Source organism: Littorina saxatilis, linkage group LG14 (genome assembly GCF_037325665.1).
Source record: "Littorina saxatilis isolate snail1 linkage group LG14, US_GU_Lsax_2.0, whole genome shotgun sequence".
Taxonomy (NCBI): Eukaryota; Metazoa; Mollusca; class Gastropoda; order Littorinimorpha; family Littorinidae; genus Littorina; species Littorina saxatilis.
This window is the reverse complement of record NC_090258.1, coordinates 38,501,144-38,523,920: the sequence shown is the minus strand read 5'-3', so window position 1 is coordinate 38,523,920 and position 22,777 is coordinate 38,501,144. Positions and strand designations below refer to the sequence as shown.

Below are 22,777 nucleotides of genomic sequence, written 5' to 3'. Positions count from 1 at the left end.
CTCTGAAAAAGTCGCCAACCTGTTGAAATCTCTCAAACAATATGTAAGTCTATAGAATATAGTCAATTTTTGTAAAGATTTTGGTCAAGCAGTATGTGAGAAATGTTAAGTCCTTTGTACTGGAAACTTGCATTCTCCCAGTAAGGTAATATATTGTACTACGTCGCAAGCCCCTGGAGCAATTTTTTTATTAGTGCTTTTGTGAACAAGAAACAATTAACAAGTGGCTCTATCTTATCTCCCCCCCCTTTCCTCGTCGCAATATAACCTTCGTGGTTGAAAACGACGTTAAACACCAAAAAAAATAAAAAAAATAAATGCAATCTGTTGGAGCTAGCATGGTGATAAGAAAAACAGTGAATTGATGTTGCAACTTGCAGTGCACTTCATCAATATTTATAAACAAACATAAAAACTCAAAGTAAGGTCTTTTTATTTACTGTACCAGCATTTCGAATACCACATGTTAAAACAGACTTGCATTGGTCTCGAATAGCATAACCTGCTGAAGAGGCGTTCAACAATAATAACTGATCGAATACCATGTGTGCAATTAATATGAATACATCAAGCTTTCTCACTCTTTTTTTTTACATACACATTTGTAAAAAGGCGGTGATTATAGGACCGTCTGCTTCAGAAACAAGAGAGTAATTAGAAGTTAATAAAGGGGGTCCTGATTTGGCCTATAGCGTCCGTGCTGCTGTATGTATCATAGCCTGTGGTGCTGTATGTATCATAGCCTGTGGCGTTTTAAGTATCACAGCATGAATAAAGAGAATAATAAAAAAAAAATAATTATCATAGCCTGTGGTGCTGTATTAATCATAGCCTGTGGTGCTGTATTTATCATAGCCTGTGGTGCTGTATTAATCATTAAGCTGTGGTGCTGTATTTATCATAGCCTGTGGTGCTGTATTAATCATAGCTGTGGTGCTGTATTAATCATAGCCTGTGGTGCTGTATTAATCATAGCTGTGGTGCTGTATTAATCATAGCCTGTGGTGCTGTATTAATCATAACCTGTGGTGCTGTATTTATCATAGCCTGTGGTGCTGTATTAATCATAGCCTGTGGTGCTGTATTAATCATAGCTGTGGTGCTGTATTAATCATAGCCTGTGGTGCTGTATTTATAACCTGTTGTGATGTATTAATCATAGCCTGTGGTGCTGTGTTTACTATAGCCTGTGGTGATGTATTAATCATAGCCTGTGGTGCTGTATTCATCATAGCCTGTGGTGCAGAATTCCCCTGTCCGCGGCACTGCCATCACTTCTTCCTGGTAGATGTCTCTCCTCCTTGCAGTGTCTGTTACATTGATACAGATTATTTACTTGTGTCACTGTTAGTGTCATTCTATGAATAACAGACCGATAGAAAGAGAGAGAAAGAGAGCTCTGGGTTCATGCTCAGTTGCTTGAAAATGGACTTGTCAGTGGTTCTTCTTCAGCCTTATACCAGCCTACAGCGGTAGCTTCTACTTCACCAAACTTTGTTCTCAAACACGACAAATAAAACACATCTTCAGGGTGAAGCATATATGTATCAAAACATGATCACACAATTAAACCTTCTTCTTTGGTCAGTACTATTGAAGATATAGAGGTATGGTAATCTACACCAAACATACCAATTGTGTTATACCCGTGATCGTGATTTGAAAGTAGAAATCAACCTTATATTTGCATGACACTTTGACGTTGCCTTGCCACAATGCATCCTCATGTATTTATAAAACAATGCATAAATATATGGCATGCAAGAGAACTTGTACCAGATAATGAAATAGACTGAACTTTGAAGTGCATTCATAATTAAAGCCTAATCATGTGGTAAGTCTTGAAAAGCCTGTCCGAGGAAACGGAACAAGCACCCTTCCGCAGACCTTCCTGACTGGAGAGTCTTGGTTGTAACCGCACACTTTCTAAAGTAGTCCATAAGCAGTTCCGTGTGCCTATGTTATCACTGGAACCAGCTCCTTTGTGTACCTGTGACCTGGATGAGCTGCAACCATAGCGTACTCTACTTCTGTAGTAGAGGTAGCCATGGCTGCAACCCATAAAACTTTCATATGAACACTATGTCAAGTATACCAGTTAGCACACATCAAACACTGACTGACCAATCATATCTGGTCCACTGGTACTTTTCCTCCCAACTGGAGAAAGGCCGTAATTATTCCTGTTCCGAAGCCTGGAAAGGATCATAAAGACCCAAATAATTATCGGCCGATAGCCTTAAAGACCAACCAGAGTGCACACTTTTTATTGTGCCATTGGAAAGGGCTTTATAACAGGACCGCAAAAATATAATTATATCAAGTTCCATCTTCTCCGATCGCGCGTAATTGGCTATTGAAAGTGCTCATTCTCACCTGTAATTAACTATAAGGGGAGCAATCTTAAAATGTTGCCATCGCTTAACTCCCCTGGCTAGTGATGTCAAACGAGGAACACACTGAGCGAGCAAACATGGCGTCAAGCGAAGCAGAGAGAGACGTTGCATTGCAACTCTCGTGTGAAAACAGCGATTTCGACTCGGATTTAGAGATTAACGTGTTTTTGCATGCACTGGCAAAGGATTGTCACTTTCACTAGCTCCATGACAAGATCCTGACAAATCAGCTGTATGATGGTCAGATGGTTCAGGTTTTACATCACATTCACAAGGCCCAACTGCCAAAGTATCTTCCAGAATCTGCAAGCACAATATTACAATCATTCTTTAGTCATCTACTTCTGTATTTTTGTAAGTTAAAACAATTTTAACACAAGAAAACAAAATTTTCTACTCAAAGCTTACAAATTTATCCAGTTTTATTCAGTGAAAGCTCACATGCAGCGCCCTTGTATAGAATTTTTCAATAATGGCATCATGTCAGTGTCACTGAACCTATTAGTATTCTTCATAACAATACAATTTTCCACCTTACCCTTTGGTATTAGTATTCTTCATAACAATACAATTTTCCACCTTACCCTTTGGTGTTCCCTTTTGGCAAAGGCACCTCTGACTCGAACACTGCTATGGAGCCACAATGGCAGAGCAAATTGGCGCTGTAACTGCCGTTGTTACTTGTGTCACAGTGCTGCTGGCTGTGGAGACGGATGCCACGGTACTCGAGCAAGTCACCGTTGTGACTGTTGTTGGCGCCAGACGATGCGGTTTTTGCACTGTTGGCACTGATTTATGGTTTAAAACCATCTTCGCTTTAAGTCCAAAACTTGCAGCCAGTGCAATCTTTCTTGGATAGCAATCCGTAGTGAAGTGCAGACTGCATATCCGTGAGTTCTGGTTCGGCGTACCAAAACTTGGTCCGAAATCTGTTCGGCAAGTTTGAACGAATTTAATCAACTGTCGCTGAGTTTCTGCATCAGTAGGAAACTGATGCAATGTAAAACCATCAGCATGCTTGCTGTTACACTCCGCAACTGCACAGTAGCTAGTAACCGACTTTCCTTCGCCGTTTGAAAGGGGGAATGTCTGTTTTGGTAGAAGATACAACTGCAGAGTTACAACCGTCCGCCATGATGTTCCTCGAGTGACGTCACTGGCCTCAGGGCCGCCCGGTGCAGTTTGATCAGGTGCTCGAAATCGGATTTTATTAAATAGAAAATCAGCAACACAAAATTTTGCAAAATCGCGATCGGAATATTAACCTGGGTTGTGGCAAAAATGTTTTGGACAGAAAAAAGTTTTGCTCTCTGGTTGGTCTTTATACCAGCTGTCTGTGTAAGACGATGGAGAGACTAGTGCATGAAAGGTTGCTGTGGCACTTTAAAAAAAAAACGGTGCTTTGGACATAACCCAGTGTGGTTTTCGAAAACATAAAACCACAACCTATCACTTGGTTCGTTTTGAATCATTTGTTCGTAACGCTTTGGTAAGCGGAGAGCATGTCGTGTCCGTCCTGTTCGACTTGGAAAAGGCATATGACACAACATGGAAGCACAGTATTTTATCAGATTCAAAGTGCGCATGTCTAACGACTCATAATCGAGAAAGTTAGTAGTGTAATGGCAAAAAAAATGACATATTAGTGCAAAGTGAAAAACAAATAAACACTAACTTCAAATTGACGAGTGGCGCGCTCCAAAGTTGAAATTGCAGGTGTATGAGTCGGCAAAAGCATGTGAGGGCTTTGAGTAAACATTTTATGTTGGTATTGCGCTTAATCATACAAAATCTCCCTTGGTCATCAAGACTGTGCAAACATGATAGAGAAATCTCAGATTGTGATCGTGTGTTGCAAAAAAAGTGTGCATGCACAGTGACAGAAGGGGTCCTGATTTGGCCTATTATGGTCCGCTGGACCCGAAAAGCAACAGCTAACTAACTAACTAACAGTGACAGAATGAGAAAACTAGTTGAGAAAAAACTTAGAATTGATACGAGTCTTGTAATAATTATGTAGTTACACATATCAATTATGATCAAGCAGCCGCCATACTCACCAATCAATTGGCCTAAATGGTCCGCTGGACCCATTAAGCAACAGTTAACTAATTAACTTCCGCCCCGTGATCGGGAGGTCGTGGGTTCGAACTCCGGCCGGGTCATAATTAAGACTTTAAAATTGGCAATCTAGTGGCTGCTCCGCCTGGCGTCTGGCATTATGGGGTTAAATGCTAGGACTGGTTGGTCCGGTGTCAGAATAATGTGACTGGGTGAGACATGAAGCCTGTGCTGCGACTTCTGTCTTGTGTGTGGCGCACGTTATATGTCAAAGCAGCACCGCCCTGATATGGCCCTTCGTGGTCGGCTGGGCGTTAAGCAAACAAACAAACTAACTAACTAACTCACCAATCAGGACTCGATCCCAACCAGCTCCATAGGTTCTTGCACAACGATCGGCTTCAGTATCGGGGCTTGGGTTTTCGGCTTCTCAAAGCTTTGGCAAGCTAAACACAGGTAGAGATCGGTTGGCCTAGTGGTAAGGGGTCCGCCCCGTGATCGGGAGGTTGTGGGTTCGAACCCCGGCCGGGTCATACCTAAGAATTTAACATTGGCAATCTAGTGGCTGCTCCGCCTGGCGTCTGGCATTATGGGGTTAGTGCTAGGACTGGTTGGTCCGGTGTCAGAATAATGTGGCTGGGTGAGACATGAAGCCTGTGCTGCGACTTATATGTCAAAGCAGCACCGCCCTGGTATGGCCCTTCCCGCTGGACCCGAAAAGCAACAGCTAACTAACTAACTGGTATGGCCCTTCGTGGTCGGCTGGGCGTTAAGCAACCATCGCGATATAACCTTGAACGGTTGAAAACGACGTTAAACACCAAATAAAGGAAAGGAAAGGCGTTAAGCAAACAAACAAACTAACAAACAGGTAGAGATATGAGCAACACATTGGAAACAAATAAGAACAGAAACCATAAAACACAAAGTGTTTTCAATTGCGTCTGGATGTTTATGAACCATCTCGTAGTCCTCGATCAATGTAGCACTCCAATCGTTATACCGTACTCGGCGCTTCAAAACGCTTTATTCCTTTCTTTTCTTTCGTAGCTGCTTGCCATTGGTAATGCCAGAATCTACAACTTGATGAAGGCGGACATTTACGAAAGAAGATAAGTTAAGAAAGCGCTTTCCAGCACTGAGTACGGTAAAACGATTGGATGGCTAAAATGACCGAAATCTCAGAAAAGGCCACATATATATATGTATTCATAATTGTATGTAGAATTGTTTGCAATGGGCGGGGATGTAGCTCAGTCGGTAGCTGGCTGGATTTGTATCCAGTTGGCCGCTGTCAGCATGAGTTCGTCCCCACGTTCGGCGAGAGATTTATTTCTCAGAGTCAACTTTGTGTGCAGACTCTCCTCGGTGTCCGAACACCCCCGTGTGTACACGCAAGCACAAGACCAATTGCGCTAGAAAAAGATCCTGTAATCCATGTCAGAGTTCGGTGGGTTATAGAAACACGAAAATACCCAGCATGCTTCCTCCGAAAACGGCGTATGGCTGCCTAAATGGCGGGGTAAAAAACGGTCATACACGTAAAATTCCACTCGGGCACAAAAAAAACACACGAGTGTACGTGCTTTGAACTTCGGATAAGGCGCTATATAAATACCCGTTATTGTTGTTATTATTATTATTATTATTGTAAACCAGTTCTCATTTTGGTGTTGGCCTGTTGTGTCTTCCTCTATTTGTTGTCTTTCGCAAGAGGAGTACTGAACCACCCCCCTGCGGGTTAGGGGGAGTCCCATATTGGTTGGGACGAGAAAGAATTTACCCGATGCTCCCCAGCATGTCGTAAGAGGCGACTTACGGATTCTGTTTCTCCTTTTCCCCTTGTTAAGTGTTTCTTGTATAGAATATAGTCAATTTTTGTAAAGATTTTAGTCAAGCAGTATGTAAGAAATGTTAAGTCCTTTGTACTGGAAACTTGCATTCTGCCAGTAAGGTAATATATTGTACTACATTGCAAGCCCCTGGAGCAAATTTGATTAGTGCTTTTGTGAACAAGAAACAATTGACAAGTGGCTCTATCCCATCTCCCCCCTTCCCCCGTCGCGATGCCTTCGTGGTTGAAAACGACGTTAAACACCAAATAAAGAAAAGAAAAGAAAAAGGAGTACAACAGACTGTCAAGAAATTTAGTACTGCAGTCACGTCAGCACACTCACAGTGATGGTCTCTCAAGAATGTAGCCAGGCGAACCGATGTAGACACCTGTGGTAGCTGTACTGTGCTAGGAATAGGCTTGTAGTTTTCCTCTAATGGCTGAAGCTCCTTTGGCCAGAAATAAACAAGACAGAAAACCAACCTTGTTGTGACTCTATAAAGACCACGTCGCTGAACCTCCATGTTTCGGAGTTATTTTGATCACACAAAGTGAACACACAGACACATTCACGCACAGTTTCCTCAAAATCTGAACAATTGGAATATAAAGTTTGGTTTTCTTCTTGAAAAGTATGTAATTAAATTCAATAGAGGCCTATCCATGTTATGCAATTTTGTATGCATTAAAATTAGTCAATGTTTAGTAACTTCAGATTGAGGAATGAAAAGCACATTCAATGCAATACTGGTATGGGTCTTTCTGTTCAATCATGCGTTCATCATTTCATGGTCAATTTCACTGTCATATACGTCACTGGAAGGACAAACACAGGAGAAGATAAGTCATGCATAAAATGTGTTTGTGTATAAATTATTCAGCACTAATAGCTGCAATTTCGATCTCCGGGCTGCGGCCTTGGCTGAAGCAGAGCAAAAGATGTAGAGGTTACATGCCGAGTCTCAGTGATTATTAAAAATAATGGTCGAAGTTAGCGGATCATGAAAAATGCGAGCTTCAGCGAGCTTTTTCATGACCGCGAACTGAGACCATTATTTTTAATAATCACTGAGACGAGGTGTGTAACCTCTTTATTCCCCCTTTCTTCGGTTATTCAAAGAAAACAGGAGTTTTTGTGCTAAAGTTTGATCGAATCCGAATCACTCAACCAGTCAACCTGCGCAGGCGATCGATTAATGCGCGGTTGTATAGTTCCGTGCAAATCATTCCATTCTGTTAACACTTCTTGTCAGTTTCCCTGTTTTAGACTAAAATCAAGTACACAGATAAGCTGTTATTCTGCTGTGGCGGTAAAGGCAGATATTGTGTGTTCTGTTTATGTTTTAGTATCGCTAAAGATAATGTTCTTTCGTCAAATGGGACTAGCAGACGAACTTTTGCACCCGTGTTCCAACGTTAATTACTGTATGAAGTTGAGTTTTTTTGAGAAAATAGTGTATGAAACCGCTTTATGTTGTTTAAATTGATGAGATGTGTGCATTTGGTTGCGTGTGATCTGTTTATAAAATGAAATATTGTTGAAAACTGACCGTCGGATTGCAGTCAGTGTTGTCGAAGAAACTGCGTTAAAAGAAGGGGAACTACTCTTGTCGGCAAGAGTATGAGTTACTTGCCTTGGGAATTTGCTTGTGATGAACGGTGTGTGCACAGCAGATCTATATTCAGAAAACAACCGAACTCATGGATTTTATATGGAGATTCATGTGTTCAGGCCTGTAGTTGTTAATTTAAATGCGGTATGTTTGTATTGTTTGCTCCAGAGATGTATATTTCGTACGTATAGAGCGTTTTGAACTTTTCAGTCGCAAAAGTAGTACCAAAACAGAACAGCTTCTCAACCCATTGCACTATCGAGGATTCAGGCTGTTGCTGGCTCGTTATTTGTTTGTTTGCTGGGTCATTATCGAAAAATAACTAGCTCTACAAGTTTACAGAGGTAAAGAAGCAGAGGGGGGAATAAACAACAATAAAAGACACTGTGAATGGAATACTGTTGAACACTAAGTAAGCAACTCATTGCTCAACCAAAAGTAACAAGAAAAATCAACAATAACCTGAATAAGTGCGCAAAAACAGAATTCACCAACATTCATGACAGTTTGGGCTAAACTTATTATAACGTCTGTAACTAACCATCCCCTCAATAAAACAAACCAATGGTGGACAACCTGGTCAGCGTGGACATTTTGACTCTCTCTCTCAGGAGTTAGAACGAACCTAGTATGTAATGCCGACCGAAAACGTGCATTTTCTTTGGACGACACAAATGAAGCTTCCCCCAAGAGCTTATTCCTCCAATGCAATACCTCACTGGACTCAGTCCATGCAATGATAAAATGGACGTTCATTCAAGGTTTAATCATAACGATATTCGTTAAGATGAAGTTCAAGTTCACGTTTTAAGACTACACATGTAATTCATAAAGCGCGATACTAAAAGTAGTAAAATTTGCGAACAAAAACTCTTGCTCTTTTGACGCTGACATTAACTCTTATAATATTTAAGTCAAACAATTCTGTGAAACATATACCCAGGTTGGTTGTCAGACATATCGCATTGAAAAACTCGTCCCTGGTCACTTCTAGGCCGGCGTCGTCGAGCTGCTGTGTTTTAAAAGAAGCCTCTAATGGCATCGCTGATAGTCAGTGACTTCCTTGTGGTTTCTTGAATTTTTTGGATGTCTTTGACGTCAAGAACACAATCATCCGTAAAGATAACGCAAACGAACCTCGCCATGTCAGATGATGTCTTCCTTGTTCGCTTTTCTGAGGCTAAGTGACGATTGGAACAGCTGATTCAGGTACGAGAAGCGCGCCACGGTTATGACATTTGCGCATGCGCACACATGACAGTGCGTGTATTTGTCTTCAAAATATAAACATATAAATAAAAGAGAGTGTCTGTGACTGTCTCTGTGTGTGTGTGTCTGTCTGTGATCGCCAAAGCTCAGAGATGGCAAAAGATAAGCACAAGATATTTTGCATGCACACTGCCCTGGACCCACAAATGTGCACCTGGATTTTAGTTTCTCCAGACATTGTTTCCTTCCTCGGATAATTACCCTCCCCATCTATCAATACAGTCTATATAGTGCAAGGGAGGTAAGTCATGCTTTGTCACCCACGGAAGGGAGGTAACTTTCATCAAACCAGTATACCGTGTCATTCTCAAGGGTTACCCCCCGCCCGCTATCATCCCGCCCCCCCCCCCCCCCCCCCCACACACACACACACACTAACCCTGCCCCCTGCTCCCCCTCCCTGCCTTGATCAGACGGTAACTACAGTTGGTGTGAGAAGGGGTAAACAAATCACGAAGAACACGAACCAAATAGACACTTGCCTTGCCTATACATCCACATGTATGAGCTCACACTGTCATTTTTCTTATCCACATTGGAATAAGATTCGAGAGGTTTCTGAGAGAGGGGAGAGCAGAAACACCCGGGCGAAGCCGGGCCTGACTGCTGGTATAAACATAAAATGAGAGAAGAAAACGATAGTCTAAATCAAGAGAAGTGGTGTTTTTTTTCTCCAACTATACTCAGCCCTGCAATTCTGCTGCTGGCGTCAACCACTGCGACTTCTATGTTGTGACAGCCCAGTCATATGGGCATAAACGGCAACGAGGTTGCTGACAAGGCAGCAAAGGATGCTCTAGATTTGACGGTTCCTCGTCTCCCTGAGCAGTCTGTTCCTTTTACTGACTTGCGTAGGAAGACCCTTTGTTACAGCTTAAAACTCTGGCAAGACCGTTGGTCTGCCTGCACGGAAAACAAATTGTATAAAACTCTTCCTGACCTGTTAAAGCCACTTCCTTTAGTGGCTTCAAATAGAAAAGAAGAAAGTGTTTTGGCCAGGTTACATACTGGTCACACTTATCTAACTCACGTTCATCTGCTTAAAAGAGAAGAGGCACCATGGTGCCACGCCTGTGATACCGGTTTTACTGTGAGTCATTTTCTCACCGAGTGTGCTGATCTGTATGATCAACGAGAAAAGTATTTTGGCACCTCGAGCTTGAAAAGTATTTTTACAGAGGTCAGCTCTTCAGCTCTTTTTGGGTTTTTAAAGGAGTCTGGTCTTTATTTTAAGATTTGAATTTTAAAACAACCTAGTTTATTTGACATATAGGGTTTTGCTTTGACTTTTTTGTTGCCTTCGGGTGACGTTACGGATTTTATGTATTAGAAGTGTTTTAATCTAAAAATGTGCAATGATTAACTTGTGGGGTCCTGATTTGGCCTATTATGGTCCGCTGGACCCGAAAAGCAACAGCTAACTAACTAACTAGGAACTTCGGCTTGTAGCTGTGTTGGAGGTAGACAGCAGACTGTCATCACGGATGTACACTATCGCGCCAGCATGTGGACGGTTCGTCGCGATATAACCTTCGTGGTTGAAAACGACATTAAACACCAAATAAAGAAAGAAAGATGTGGACGGTGAGTTTTGGTTGGGGAAGGGTTTCTGTCAAGAACTGTGAACTCAGGGAGACTGAAGTACTGTGGTTCATCTTGTTCGTGTTCCCAGCTTTCAAATATGAACAACATTTCAGCCCGTGACATAATTTATTCAAGCGAGGAAATCCTGTTCATTCTTAATAGTCTTCTTACCTGTTCAGCTGCTTGATCCTGTCTTTTTCACATCGTACGAAGTAGCAAAGTCTGCAAGACAGATGTTTTCCAACTCCTTTGGTCTTTCAGGATATCTATCGATCAGGCTTGTAATAGTCTCATATGTGTCCTTATATTTCATTGCTTGAAGCATGGTGGAATTCTTGAGCAGAACAACTCGCTGACAGGGGGGTGATGTGTTGACATAAATCATATCCCTAATTGTGCTCAAAGGCAGCTGCATCAGGAGATGGACAGCTTCCTGCACACTTCACAGTGGTTCAAGAATTCGTTTGTAATGTGTCAGAGTTTTTGTTTGACACTGTGGTTGCCACGTTTTGCCTCATCAGCGTTTTTCATATCACTTATGCCACACTGGCTTATGTCACCACGTACATTCCACAAGCATACTCATCCAGGACAAACTGCACATCTGTGTTGGCCATCCACACCTGAGTTAGAACATCATTTCTACTGTTCATGCGTGTCGCTGATGGTTCGCGTCACAAAAAGATCTTGCAGCTGTCAAGGTCAGAACGAAGTGCAAGGACGTACTGATTCTTATCAATGCCGACTCGTGCCAGAATATCTCCGAAAGAAATGTTCTCACCCGGTTTCAATTTCTCTTTTGATGGCTCTCAAGTTTTCGGTGATGCCAGAATTCGCCTTTACTTCAGACTGAGTCAGTGGACGGAGCAAAAAAGTGTTTGGCATGGGAGGGAGAGGAAAAACAAACCTGCACACAGGTTTTTTCACCTTTCTTGCATGACTTGGAATGCTTGTGCTTATGCAGGCTTGAAACGTCCTTCAAATCACCCTCTTCATGCCTCTGGCATGTCAAACGTTTGTCACTACAATGAGGAAACGCTGAAGGTTTTATTCCGGGATGTTCCCCCGGACACGATTTTTAACTTTTTAAAAGAGATCAAGATTTTTTACAAGATTTGAAGTACCAGAAGTGTGATAGTGATTAATTTTTAGAACCTTCTTTTACAGTGATAGATCTGAATGTAAATAGTCTGAAACGTAGAACTTGCCACGTGAAGTGAAAAAGAAAATAACTGCATCGGTCTCGAATAGCAGCTAGCATCTGCTGAAGGGACATTAAAACCCAAAAACCAACCATGTCAAACGTTTGTCAAGGAAAGCCATCCCATCTTCATCAGAATCTGTATCAGTCTTTGGTGCATCTTCAATCCAGATCAGACAGTGAATGCGAGGGGACCCCCGCTGCTGATATTCTACTCTGACAAAATGGTCCGTCACTCTTTTCCAAGAGGCTGCAGATCACACAGGATGACTTTTCTGAACAAGGCCCATGAACTCTGTAGTCAAAATGACGAGCCCAAGTCACGGGATCTTTTTATATCAGCTGCGACTTCTCCTGTCAGGTCAGGTTGTGATGGTCATCATCAGTGGGGTCTACACTGTGCTCCATGCGGTACAGGACACGGAGAAGATCAAGCCACCTTAAATGTTTCAGCAGCTAAAAATGTAGCAAAGAAAGTTGGCCTACCAAGCTGCCAATCTCTTTCTGTTTTGCTTGCCAGTACGGGGGAGAGGATCGCAGTGTTTTAATGAAACGATAACCTCCATCGTGGCGCAGAAGATCTTCAATGGCACCATTTTATCGACACATTAATGGCACTACCGGCACGGTGGCCTAGTGGTAAGGCGTCCGCCCCGTGATCGGGAGGTCGTGGGTTCGAACCCCGGCCGGGTCATACCTAAGACTTTAAAATTGGCAATCTAGTGGCTGCTCCGCCTGGCGTCTGGCATTATGGGGTTAGTGCTAGGACTGGTTGGTCCGGTGTCAAAATAATGTGACTGGGTGAGACATGAAGCCTGTGCTGCGACTTCTGTCTTGTGTGTGGCGCACGTTATATGTCAAAGCAGTACCGCCCTGATATGGCCCTTCGTGGTCGGCTGGGCGTTAAGCAAACAAACAAACAAACATTAATGGCACTGCACCTCGAGTAGTCCCACCACTCGCACTGTGGTGATCCCATGATTCCTGTGCGTTTTAACTGTGAGGGTATCACATGAAGGGAATTCCCACAGGCACATGATAGACACCTCTGCATCAAGTTTTGACTTCGAGATCAAAATAGCAATTTAACACACATGATTACTGTGCTCGCACGTACACACATTTGGACGAGCAACGGGGTGAGGCCTAAGGCTGTTTTCTGAGACTACTAGAGGGATCTGCATTGAACTTCGAGAAGTTCAACCCCTCGCAATGTTGTTATTTTAGTGATAGTGTCGGATAGTCGCTTAACGAGTCTTGCCTGTCTTTGCCCCTTTTACTTTCGGAAATGCTGTTGTGGCTAAATCTCGAATCTGTAACATCTGCAGTTTCTTCAACTTGAAGGTATTTGCAATGGAGTGAGCAGCACGCCGGGCAGCACGTATTATGTCAAAGCAGCACCGCCCTGATATGGCCCTTCGTGGTCGGCTGGGCGTTAAGCAAACAAACAAACAAACAAGTCGCGTAAGGCGAAAATACAACATTTAGTCAAGCTCAGTCGAACTCACAGAATGAAACTGAACGCACTGCATTTTTTCACAATGACCGAAGTCTGCCGCTTGTGCAAAACGGAGTGAAACTGACGAGCTTGTTCAGCGCTTTAGTGGTTTCGCTGTGCTGCATAGCACGCTTTTCTGTACCTCTCTTCGTTTTAACTTTCTGAGCGTGTTGTTAATCCAAACATATCACATCTATTATGTTTTTGGAATCAGGAACCGACATGGAATAAGAAATTGTTTTTAAATCGATTTAGGAAATTTAATTTTGATGATAATTGTTATATTTTTAATTTTCAGAGCTTGTTTTTAATCCAAATATAACATATTTATATGTTTTTGGAATCAGCAAATGACGAAGAATAAGATAACATTGTTTTTGGATCGGTTTATAAACAAATAATTTAAATTACAAGTTTCCGATTTTTAATGACCAAACTCACTCATTAGTTTTTAAGCCACCAAGCTGAAATGCAATACCAAACCCCGGCCTTTGTCGAAGATTGCTTTGCCAAAATTTCAATCAATTTGATTGAAAAATGAGGGTGTGACAGTGCCGCCTCAACTTTTACAAAAAGCCGGATATGACGTCATCAAAGACATTTATCGAAAAAACAAAAAAAACGTCCGGGGATATCATACCCAGGAACTCTCATGTCAAATTTCATAAAGATCGGTCCAGTAGTTTGGTCTGAATCGCTCCACACACACACACACACACACACACACACACACACACACACACACACACACACACACACACACACACCACGACCCTCGTCTCGATTCCCCCCCTCTATCTGAAAACATTTTGTTAAAACTTGACTCAATGTAAAAACACGCCGGGCAGCATTTATGAGTTCTGCCTTGCAGATCTTGCTGTAGGTAAGGGGATTAATTAAATTCAATTCAATGAAACTTTATTCGATCACTTATCAACCCGTCGTTGGCAACAAAATATGGTTGGAAAGGAATTCTCCTCACAATCTTTGTTCATGAACAGACCAAGTGGATGTTTACGGCCCTCACCTGGTGCTATGTTCAGTGCCTGCTAGCCATCTGTTGTAAAGTCGTTGGTGTGGAGAAGGGTGTCATGACATCGGGTTGACTTCACTTGCTAAACACACACTGACCGCTCCAGGGTCTTCATGTCACAAAGTCAATGGGCAGTCACTGTTAAAAAACCCGCTGTCTACGGGATCAGCGTACGCACCTTTTAAGAATTAACCAATTAACACTAGCTGCAATTGTACAAAATTAACCAACCACGACGCAGCATCCTAAATACATTAAGGCGACACCACAGTACAACCACATACACGCATCCTTGGTCAAGGGAGATAATTTGGGTAGGGGTTGAAACACGGGAACAAAGCGTTTGCCGTGAATTCTCCAAACGGCTACATAGTTGTAAAGCATGAAAGTTACCATGAGAACTGAAAAAGGAGACAAACTTGCATCGGTCCTGAATAGAATTAAAATGCTGACGAGACGATAAACAATGATAACCAACCAACTAACCAACCCTTGGTGCCAATAGGTTGTGTTCTTCTAACACTTTCTTTGCCGTTGCGGGCGGAATTCTGACGAGGCTTTATTGAATCAAGTCACTTCCAGACACAAAATTTATACACAAAATTTGGACCATGTCCTGTCTTCTATAGTCTATATTTGGACCAGTTAAGACAAAGATAGTTTGGAAGCGCTGTAATGATATTACTGATATTGTATATTAGAATTGTCTTAATCTAAATATGTGTAATGATTAACTTGTGGGGTCCTGATTTGGCCTATTATGGTCCGCTGGACCCGAAAAGCAACAGTTAACTAACTATTACTCTCTGTGTGTTGAACCATTTCGTAGACTCTACAGTGGCTTTAAGATACTATTTTGACATACTTTTCAAAATGACATTGATTTTATGCTCAACGAGCTACAAAGTACTTGCTTGTGAGCTATACCTGTTGCGTTTTTTGTTCTGAAGTGAAATCATTGAAAGGCATTAAAACATTAAACATAACCAGAAACGAGCAAGTCAGAAATAAAAGTATGATTCACAAAGAACTTACCTCGCAAAACGTGCGTTTTGGATTGCAGAAGGCAAACACGCTGTTTACTCCTGGATAGCCCCGGCAAATGTCTCCCAGTCTGAATGCTGCAGTGCTGCCATGTGGTCATGGAACCGTTGTGACTGATAAGTAGTCGCCATTTTAAGATAAACTGTCCAAGCGGAAGTAACAGATATCGAGGGGGAAGTAACGTCCAAGATTGGCGCATGCGCATTGACCACAATGAGAAGGATTGTTCAGCAGAGGTTTCAGTTCGTGACACCGGCTCTTGCTGCATGCCTGACAATTCATGTTTTGGCTCCACCGCGGCTTGATCAAGCTTCGAGCGGAAAGAGGTCATTTCATTGTCCAACGCATCAAAATGTGAGTTCCATTTGGTGTCCATCCGCTCCATAAAAGCCATTATTTTGTCCATCCGCTCCATAAAAGCCATTATTTTGTCCAAAACACTGGAGGGAGGATCTTTCATTTTCTTTGGCTTGTCTTTGACATCTGGGGTCCTGATTTGGCCTAAATGGTCCGCTGGACCCATTAAGCAACAGTTAACTAACTTTGACATCTACATTGACCTTGAACGGTTGAAAACGACGTTAAACACCAAATAAAGAAAAGAAAGTGTCAGCCAATAATTGTATTTTCTCTGCATCAGAAACAGACCGCAACACGGTGGCCTAGTGGTAAGGCGTCCGCCCAGTGAGCGGGAGGTCGTGGGTTCATACCCCGGCCGGGTCATTCCTAAGACTTTAAAATTGGCAATCTAGTGGCTGCTCCGCCTGGCGTCTGGCATTATGGGGTTAGTGCTAGGACTGGTTGGTCCGGTGTCAGAATAATGTGACTGGGTGAGACATGAAGCCTGTGCTGCGACTTCTGTCTTGTGTGTGGCGCACGTTAAATGTCAAAGCAGCACCGCCCCGATATGGCCCTTCGTGGTCGGCTGGGCGTTAAGCAAACAATAAAACAAAGAAAATAAAAAAGCCTGTGGTGCTGTATTTATCATAGTCTGTGGTGCTGTATTTATCATAGTCTGTGGTGCTGTAATTTTTTTTTACACATGTTCCGCCATCCAGATGTGTTAGGCACCTGCTTTGGATGAACTCAAAAACAGCCCTACAGGATGCAGTGTACAGCTGTTGCTAGAAACAAGCAGCTCAAAGCTGCCCTCCACCAATCGTGTGAATAGCTGACAGAGGCTGCGCTGAAAACACCCCCGTGTTTCACCATATTCAAAGGTGGACTTGCCACTGGTTTTACTGACACTCCAGTGATTACATCACGGGCAACCGGGGTCACCCAAACTCCGGTACCAAAACTGTTTTAAGATGCTGTTTAATATCTAGAAGAGCTACAGGCATGAAACTTTGCCAAAAGATGCATGAGATGGTCTAATTTGTTTTGATATTAATAGATTTTCTTTCAAAATGATGAAAAGGTGTACAAAAATTAAATACAAAATAAAATGTTGCGACAGAGGGGAAAAAAAACATATTTTGTGTGACTGATTCAAATAAAAAGAGGCTGAAATACAATATTTTAAACACAGAATAAGAAATGGGGTAGTTATATCATGAAGTAGGATTTTTGTCTGTAATTGACCGACAGTTTTTTTTTACAAAAAGTTAGTAAAAATACAGATATTAAAAGGTCCATAACTATGTTAATATCTTTCAAAATTATTAAATCCTACTTCATGATATAGGTATAATATCAGAAAACATGTGTGCAAAGTTTGGTGAAAATGTGTTAATAATTAAAGAAAATAAATGGAATTAAGTGTATCAGAGCATGCTCGTTTTCGACAAACTTTTGACATACAAAAAAGAAAGTTATATGAGTTATGACTCACCAGATAGACATCTAAAATCCCCCAGCTTCATAAGGATGACCCTCCCTTGCTGCCTGGTGCTCTTCAATACCCAGCCTGAGTTGTCGCCTTGCTTTACGGATCTCCTTGGTTGCCAGTTTAGCTTGACGCTGAGCATTTTGTATCCGAAATACATCAGTCTGTGCGCAGTACAAGCGACAAAAATGTCCCGATTCTATGTCCATTTTGCGCAGAACTTCCATCAAGCTTGTGCATCCATCATTTAAACACAGATACTGCAACTGCAACAGCTGTTTCCACTATTTTGAGCCCATGGGTCTTTTTCTTGGGACATAACATCCAGATCATGTTGTTCCCCAGGCTTTCCCCAAGATTTTGTGGCACTTTTACAGAAGCTGAGTTTTGCACAGGTCTTTCCAAACTGGTTTTACCACATCCATAACAGCAGATGGTAAATAACTGCTTGAATGGGTATAAGGTTTTCTTTCTTGTTCAGCTTTCAGATAGGGACACCAGCTTGCATCACAAAAGCTATGTGTGGGATCTTCATCAGAAGACTTTTTGTGGAAAAAAACTGCCCATACAGCTTTCCGCATGCTTACAATATCATTTGGGTGCGCTCGTATAGCATTTCCAAATTCTCCATACGGCTTCTGATCACACACTTTCTTGTATGTGTTTGTATCCCCATCGCCCACACATCCTGTGTATACCCTTACCGAAATCTAGTATACCACAAATGTGCTACATGTAGCGCATAATTAGTACACTGTGGTACGTGCTAGAAATGTGCCAAATTGGAACCATGGACTTAGAAAAAAAAATAGACAAATGCAGTATACCACAAATGTGCTACGCCTGGTACATTTCTAGCATGCGCTACAAATGTGCCACAAAGGTTCCAATTTGGCACATTTGTGGTACATAAGCCAGAAATGTACTACAAAACTGCAAACCGGCTTCTGGATTAGCACATTCCTAGCACGTGCCACAAATGTGCTACGCCTGGTACATTTCTAGCATGCGCTACAAATGTGCCACAAAGGTTCCAATTTGGCACATTTGTGGTACATAAGCTAGAAATGTACTACAAAACTGCAAACCGGCTTCTGGATTAGCACATTCCTAGCACGTGCCACAAATGTGCTACGCCTGGTACATTTCTAGCATGCGCTACAAATGTGCCACGAAAGTTCCAATTTGGCACATTTGTGGTACATGAGCTAGAAATGTACTACAAAACTGCAAACCTGCTACTGGATTAGCAAATTTCTAGCATGTGCAACAAATGTGCTACGCCTGGTACATTACTAGCACGTGCCACAAATGTGCTACCAAACTTAACCTGCTATTGGATTAGCACATTTCTAGCACGTGCCACAAATGTGCTACGCCTGGTACATTTCTAGCACATTTGGCACATTAAAAACTGAATTGTAGCTTATACTTATTGTATTTTTTATTAATAGTAATATTGTGCTATAATTTATAAATCCAATTGTACTTGTAGGTTTGCTGTTTTGTGGTACATTTCTAGCGCACACCAGCAGCAGCTATTCGAGCAATAAACCGGGTGAAAAATGCACATATTAGCACATTATTGGCATATTAATAGTACACTTATCGGCACACTGACCTAAAATCCAATTCACAAAATTATGGTCTTGTTCAAATCACTTCAATTGATTCACACACATACATTATATGCAAAAACCCAAAATAGATGTAGAAAGAATAAACCGCTTTTATTGAATGAATATGGAATGTCAGTAAGTAGTAACACACACTGACCTGCACAGACCTAGATCCTCATGGAAAATGAATGTCATTTACACATTACACCTACCTAGATTCTCATTGAAAATAAATTTCAGTTCCACGTGTTATTGTTTTGGAATTTGAGGTCAGTTGGGTAAGTGACACTTTACGGAGAAAACTTGAACTTCGCTGCCCCCGTTTTGTGACGATCAAGATTTCAAAGCTTCTGTAGTTAACCTTCAACGTACTTTGTGGGTTGAGGACGACCCAGAGCCTCACACAATCGACTTTATCTCTGAAACTTTTTGGAGTTTTTAATTGAGACTTCATGCAATCTCTAATCACCATACGACCTTTCCATTGCCCATTTTTTGAAAGATTATCTTTGTGAACAAACAAATAAACGATAACGTGTAGAACTACACAGTCCGGATGATGTGGGTGGTGGACGACCCATATGGAATTACGTAATGAATGTTACGTTGTTTATCCTTATTCGGATGACGTGGGTCGTGTACGACCCATACTCTGCAAAGAGGCGGAAAAATGTTTATTCCTATCCGGATGGCGTGGATCGTGTACAACCCATAACTTTTTACGTTGAATCCTTTGGAAAGTGTGGGTCATGTCATCCGGACTGTGAAGTGTGGGTCGTGTCATCCGGACTGTGTAGTCCAACGCTTGATCCGGTGAAGGTTAAAAAGAGAGTCAGAATGCCCGGGTCTTGATCCATGTCATTGATGCAGAAAAAGGCAGCTCACATGGGACTGCAGGCCATCAACTGCAAACACAAATAATATTCATATTAAAGATGACTTACTTATGCACTTTAAATAATTTATTAACGGTCGAGAAAAAACATTTGGATTTCTGTTTCAAGTGTTTGTTGGATTCTTCCATTCCTCCTGGGTCTTGCAGACTTGAAAGTTGACAAGAAAAGCTACTCTTCACTGTGCACATGTATCCAGGGAATACTTGAAAAAAACAGCATAGTAGTTATTATTACTGTTGTCTAATACAGTAATACTATTACTAGTAACTTAATTTACAATTCAACATTTGATATTTTTTAATTTAATTTTGAAATTGAAGAGAAACAATTAGATAAACTTGCTAATTTTCAAATACTAAATGTATGGAAGGAAATAATTGGTTGGCAATATTACAAATGACGAACGCAAGCACTCTTCGTGGATGCAAGTGAGCTATAAAGTATAATGAATGTCCATGGCCGATGACTCAGTCATAACTAACGTGCTCAATTCAAACTCAAAGCTAAGTTCTGTTCTACTACTACTTCTAGTGGCACTGGTAATAATAGTAGTACTGCAAAATGTGAAGATGTGTCTGTAACAGTAACTTGAGTAAGTGAAAGTTTGAAAAGAATGTGTATTTGTTTGTCTTCGTGCCATACTACCAATTAAGTACCAGTCATCTGACAGAGTCACTGTGTCTATGATTTGAACTTCACTTTTCAGTCACTCAACTCACTGGGTCAGCACAATAGCTACACTAAAAGTTAAAATACCACTGTATCAAAACAATCTACACAACTTACCAACTATAGAGTGAAGAAAGTGAGACAGAGTCAGTCACTCATTGCGATTCGGGTGGAGGCAGAGTGGATGTTTCGTTTCTGACTTAGCAAGTAGACGTGTCACTGTCAGCCATGGTTCTCCAAGTTGTCAAAGGACCGGCTTGCTCTTCGCATGGAAGTAGTTGTGGATTTCAACATAGCAACAATATTGTAGACTTTGATCCCACACTTAGATATCCAGTTCAAAAGCTTCGTTCATGATGCATTCCTGGGAAAATATCCACTCTGAACACAGCACTGTTTCAGTGTTTGAATCACATGGCAGTTTCGTGGGGTAGATTCAAAATGGCGGTGTATTTTGTCTCCTTTCATTTGATTGGGCGATATTTTTAGAAGTAGCCACTCACGCGAAGCGACACAATACATGATCAAATACAGCTTACTTGAAACAAGAAAAAGTGAGAAGCTTGTGCATACCATGCAGACAAGAGAAAGCTGACTGCCTATTGTTTTCTCTTCTTATTCCACATTGACTTCCTTAAAAGTTTAAGTCCAAAATGCTTTCTCATAGTGACCTTCTCCATTTAAAATCTTGAAGGAACTTACAAGTACAATTATACTCTTTTTTTGTAATTTCTTATAATTTTGTTTATTTTTCACAAAAGCTATCTAGATGTGTGGATTTTGTATCAATGAGTATACAATTTAATACATTATGCTAATCTTTTATAAAGCTGATTTTGTGTGAAATTATGTGTTTATATACATTTTAACCATGAATCCCTGTGTTTTTACCCTGTATCCTATTTTTTTTTGTACTTAATTTTTACTGTGACAGTTTCTTTAGTTTATGCAAAATTCTGCTAAGTCCAAGATTGGCATATTTGTAGCATACTGTGAAAAAAACTAAGTCTTTACTAGCACACAAAAATGACAAAGTATTTCATTGGCATATTTGTAGCACACAAGAAAATAGCTAAGTCCATGATTGGCACATTTGTAGCACATAATAAAATAACTAAGTCTGTGATTGGCACATTTCTAGCGCGTAAGAAAATAACTAAGTCCATGATTGGCACATTTCTAGCACATGCAAAGAGCACACAGTTGTTCGTTAGCACATTTCTGGTATAGAATAAAATGACAAAGTCCATGATTGGCACATTTCTAGCATAGGATTGAAACCTGTAGCACATTTTGTGGTATACCACAAATGTACCAATGGTTGTTCGTGGCACATTTGTAGTATACGTTTGGTACATTTAGTACATTTTTAGCATAGGATTAGCACAAAATTGGTATACCAATAATGTGCTAAAAACTGTAGGGGTAAGCCTATACTGGGCAATTGATCTTATGTGTGGCGCACGTTAAATGTGAAAGCAGCACGGCCCTGATATGGCCCTTCGTGGTCGGCTGGGCGTTAAGCAAAAAAAATTAAAAAATCCCATAGCAAATGCCGCTCTTCGATTTACGGTGTTGACAACAGAATTGCCAACAGGAATCTGGGGGGAAGAGGAGAAAGTTTGCTGCCTATCACAGTGTTGATTCACACAATGGAAAGCAAAGGTGCTTGCTAGACCCTTTCTTTCCGGGATGTTCCCCCGGACAAGATTTTTAACTTTTTAAAAGAGATCAAGATTTTTTTACAAGATTTAAAGTACCAAAAGTGAAAGTGATTAATTTTTAGAACCTTCTTTTACAGTGATAGATCTGAATGTAAATAGTCTGAAACGTAGAACTTGCCACATGAAGGGAAAAAGAAAATTACTGCATCGGTCTCGAATAGCACCTAGCATCTGCTGAAGGGACTTAAAAAACCAACCAACCTAGACCCTTTCTTTCTACTTCATACAGACGTTGCACAGCATGAAAGCAAAAGCTACACACTAAATTTGCTGAAATGTTGTCACCTAGAATTTTGATGTCAACCAGTGTCAACATCATCGGCAATGACAGCTGTCTTCCCGAGACATTTGCTCAAAGTCACTACAACAGTTTCTAGACGATCAATTTTCTGTACAAGGTGATCAATGAGATCAGTGACTTTAGATAGAAAGTTCTCAACACCTGAAGGAACAGGCTGCGTCGCAGAGGGAGTACTCGTGACCTGTGAAAAGGAAGGTTTTGCCATTT

General features: G+C 41.3%; 1 long non-coding RNA gene across 1 annotated transcript; it reads right to left on the bottom strand.

The window, feature by feature from the left end:
• Positions 1 to 19,070: 19,070 nt before the first annotated feature.
• Positions 19,071 to 21,968, bottom strand: LOC138947715 (uncharacterized). The gene is made up of 2 exons (XR_011449767.1): positions 20,663 to 21,968; positions 19,071 to 19,885 (listed from the first exon to the last, which is right to left on the bottom strand). It is a non-coding gene; the product is annotated as an uncharacterized lncRNA (long non-coding RNA).
• Between the last annotated feature and the right edge of the window lie 809 nt (positions 21,969 to 22,777).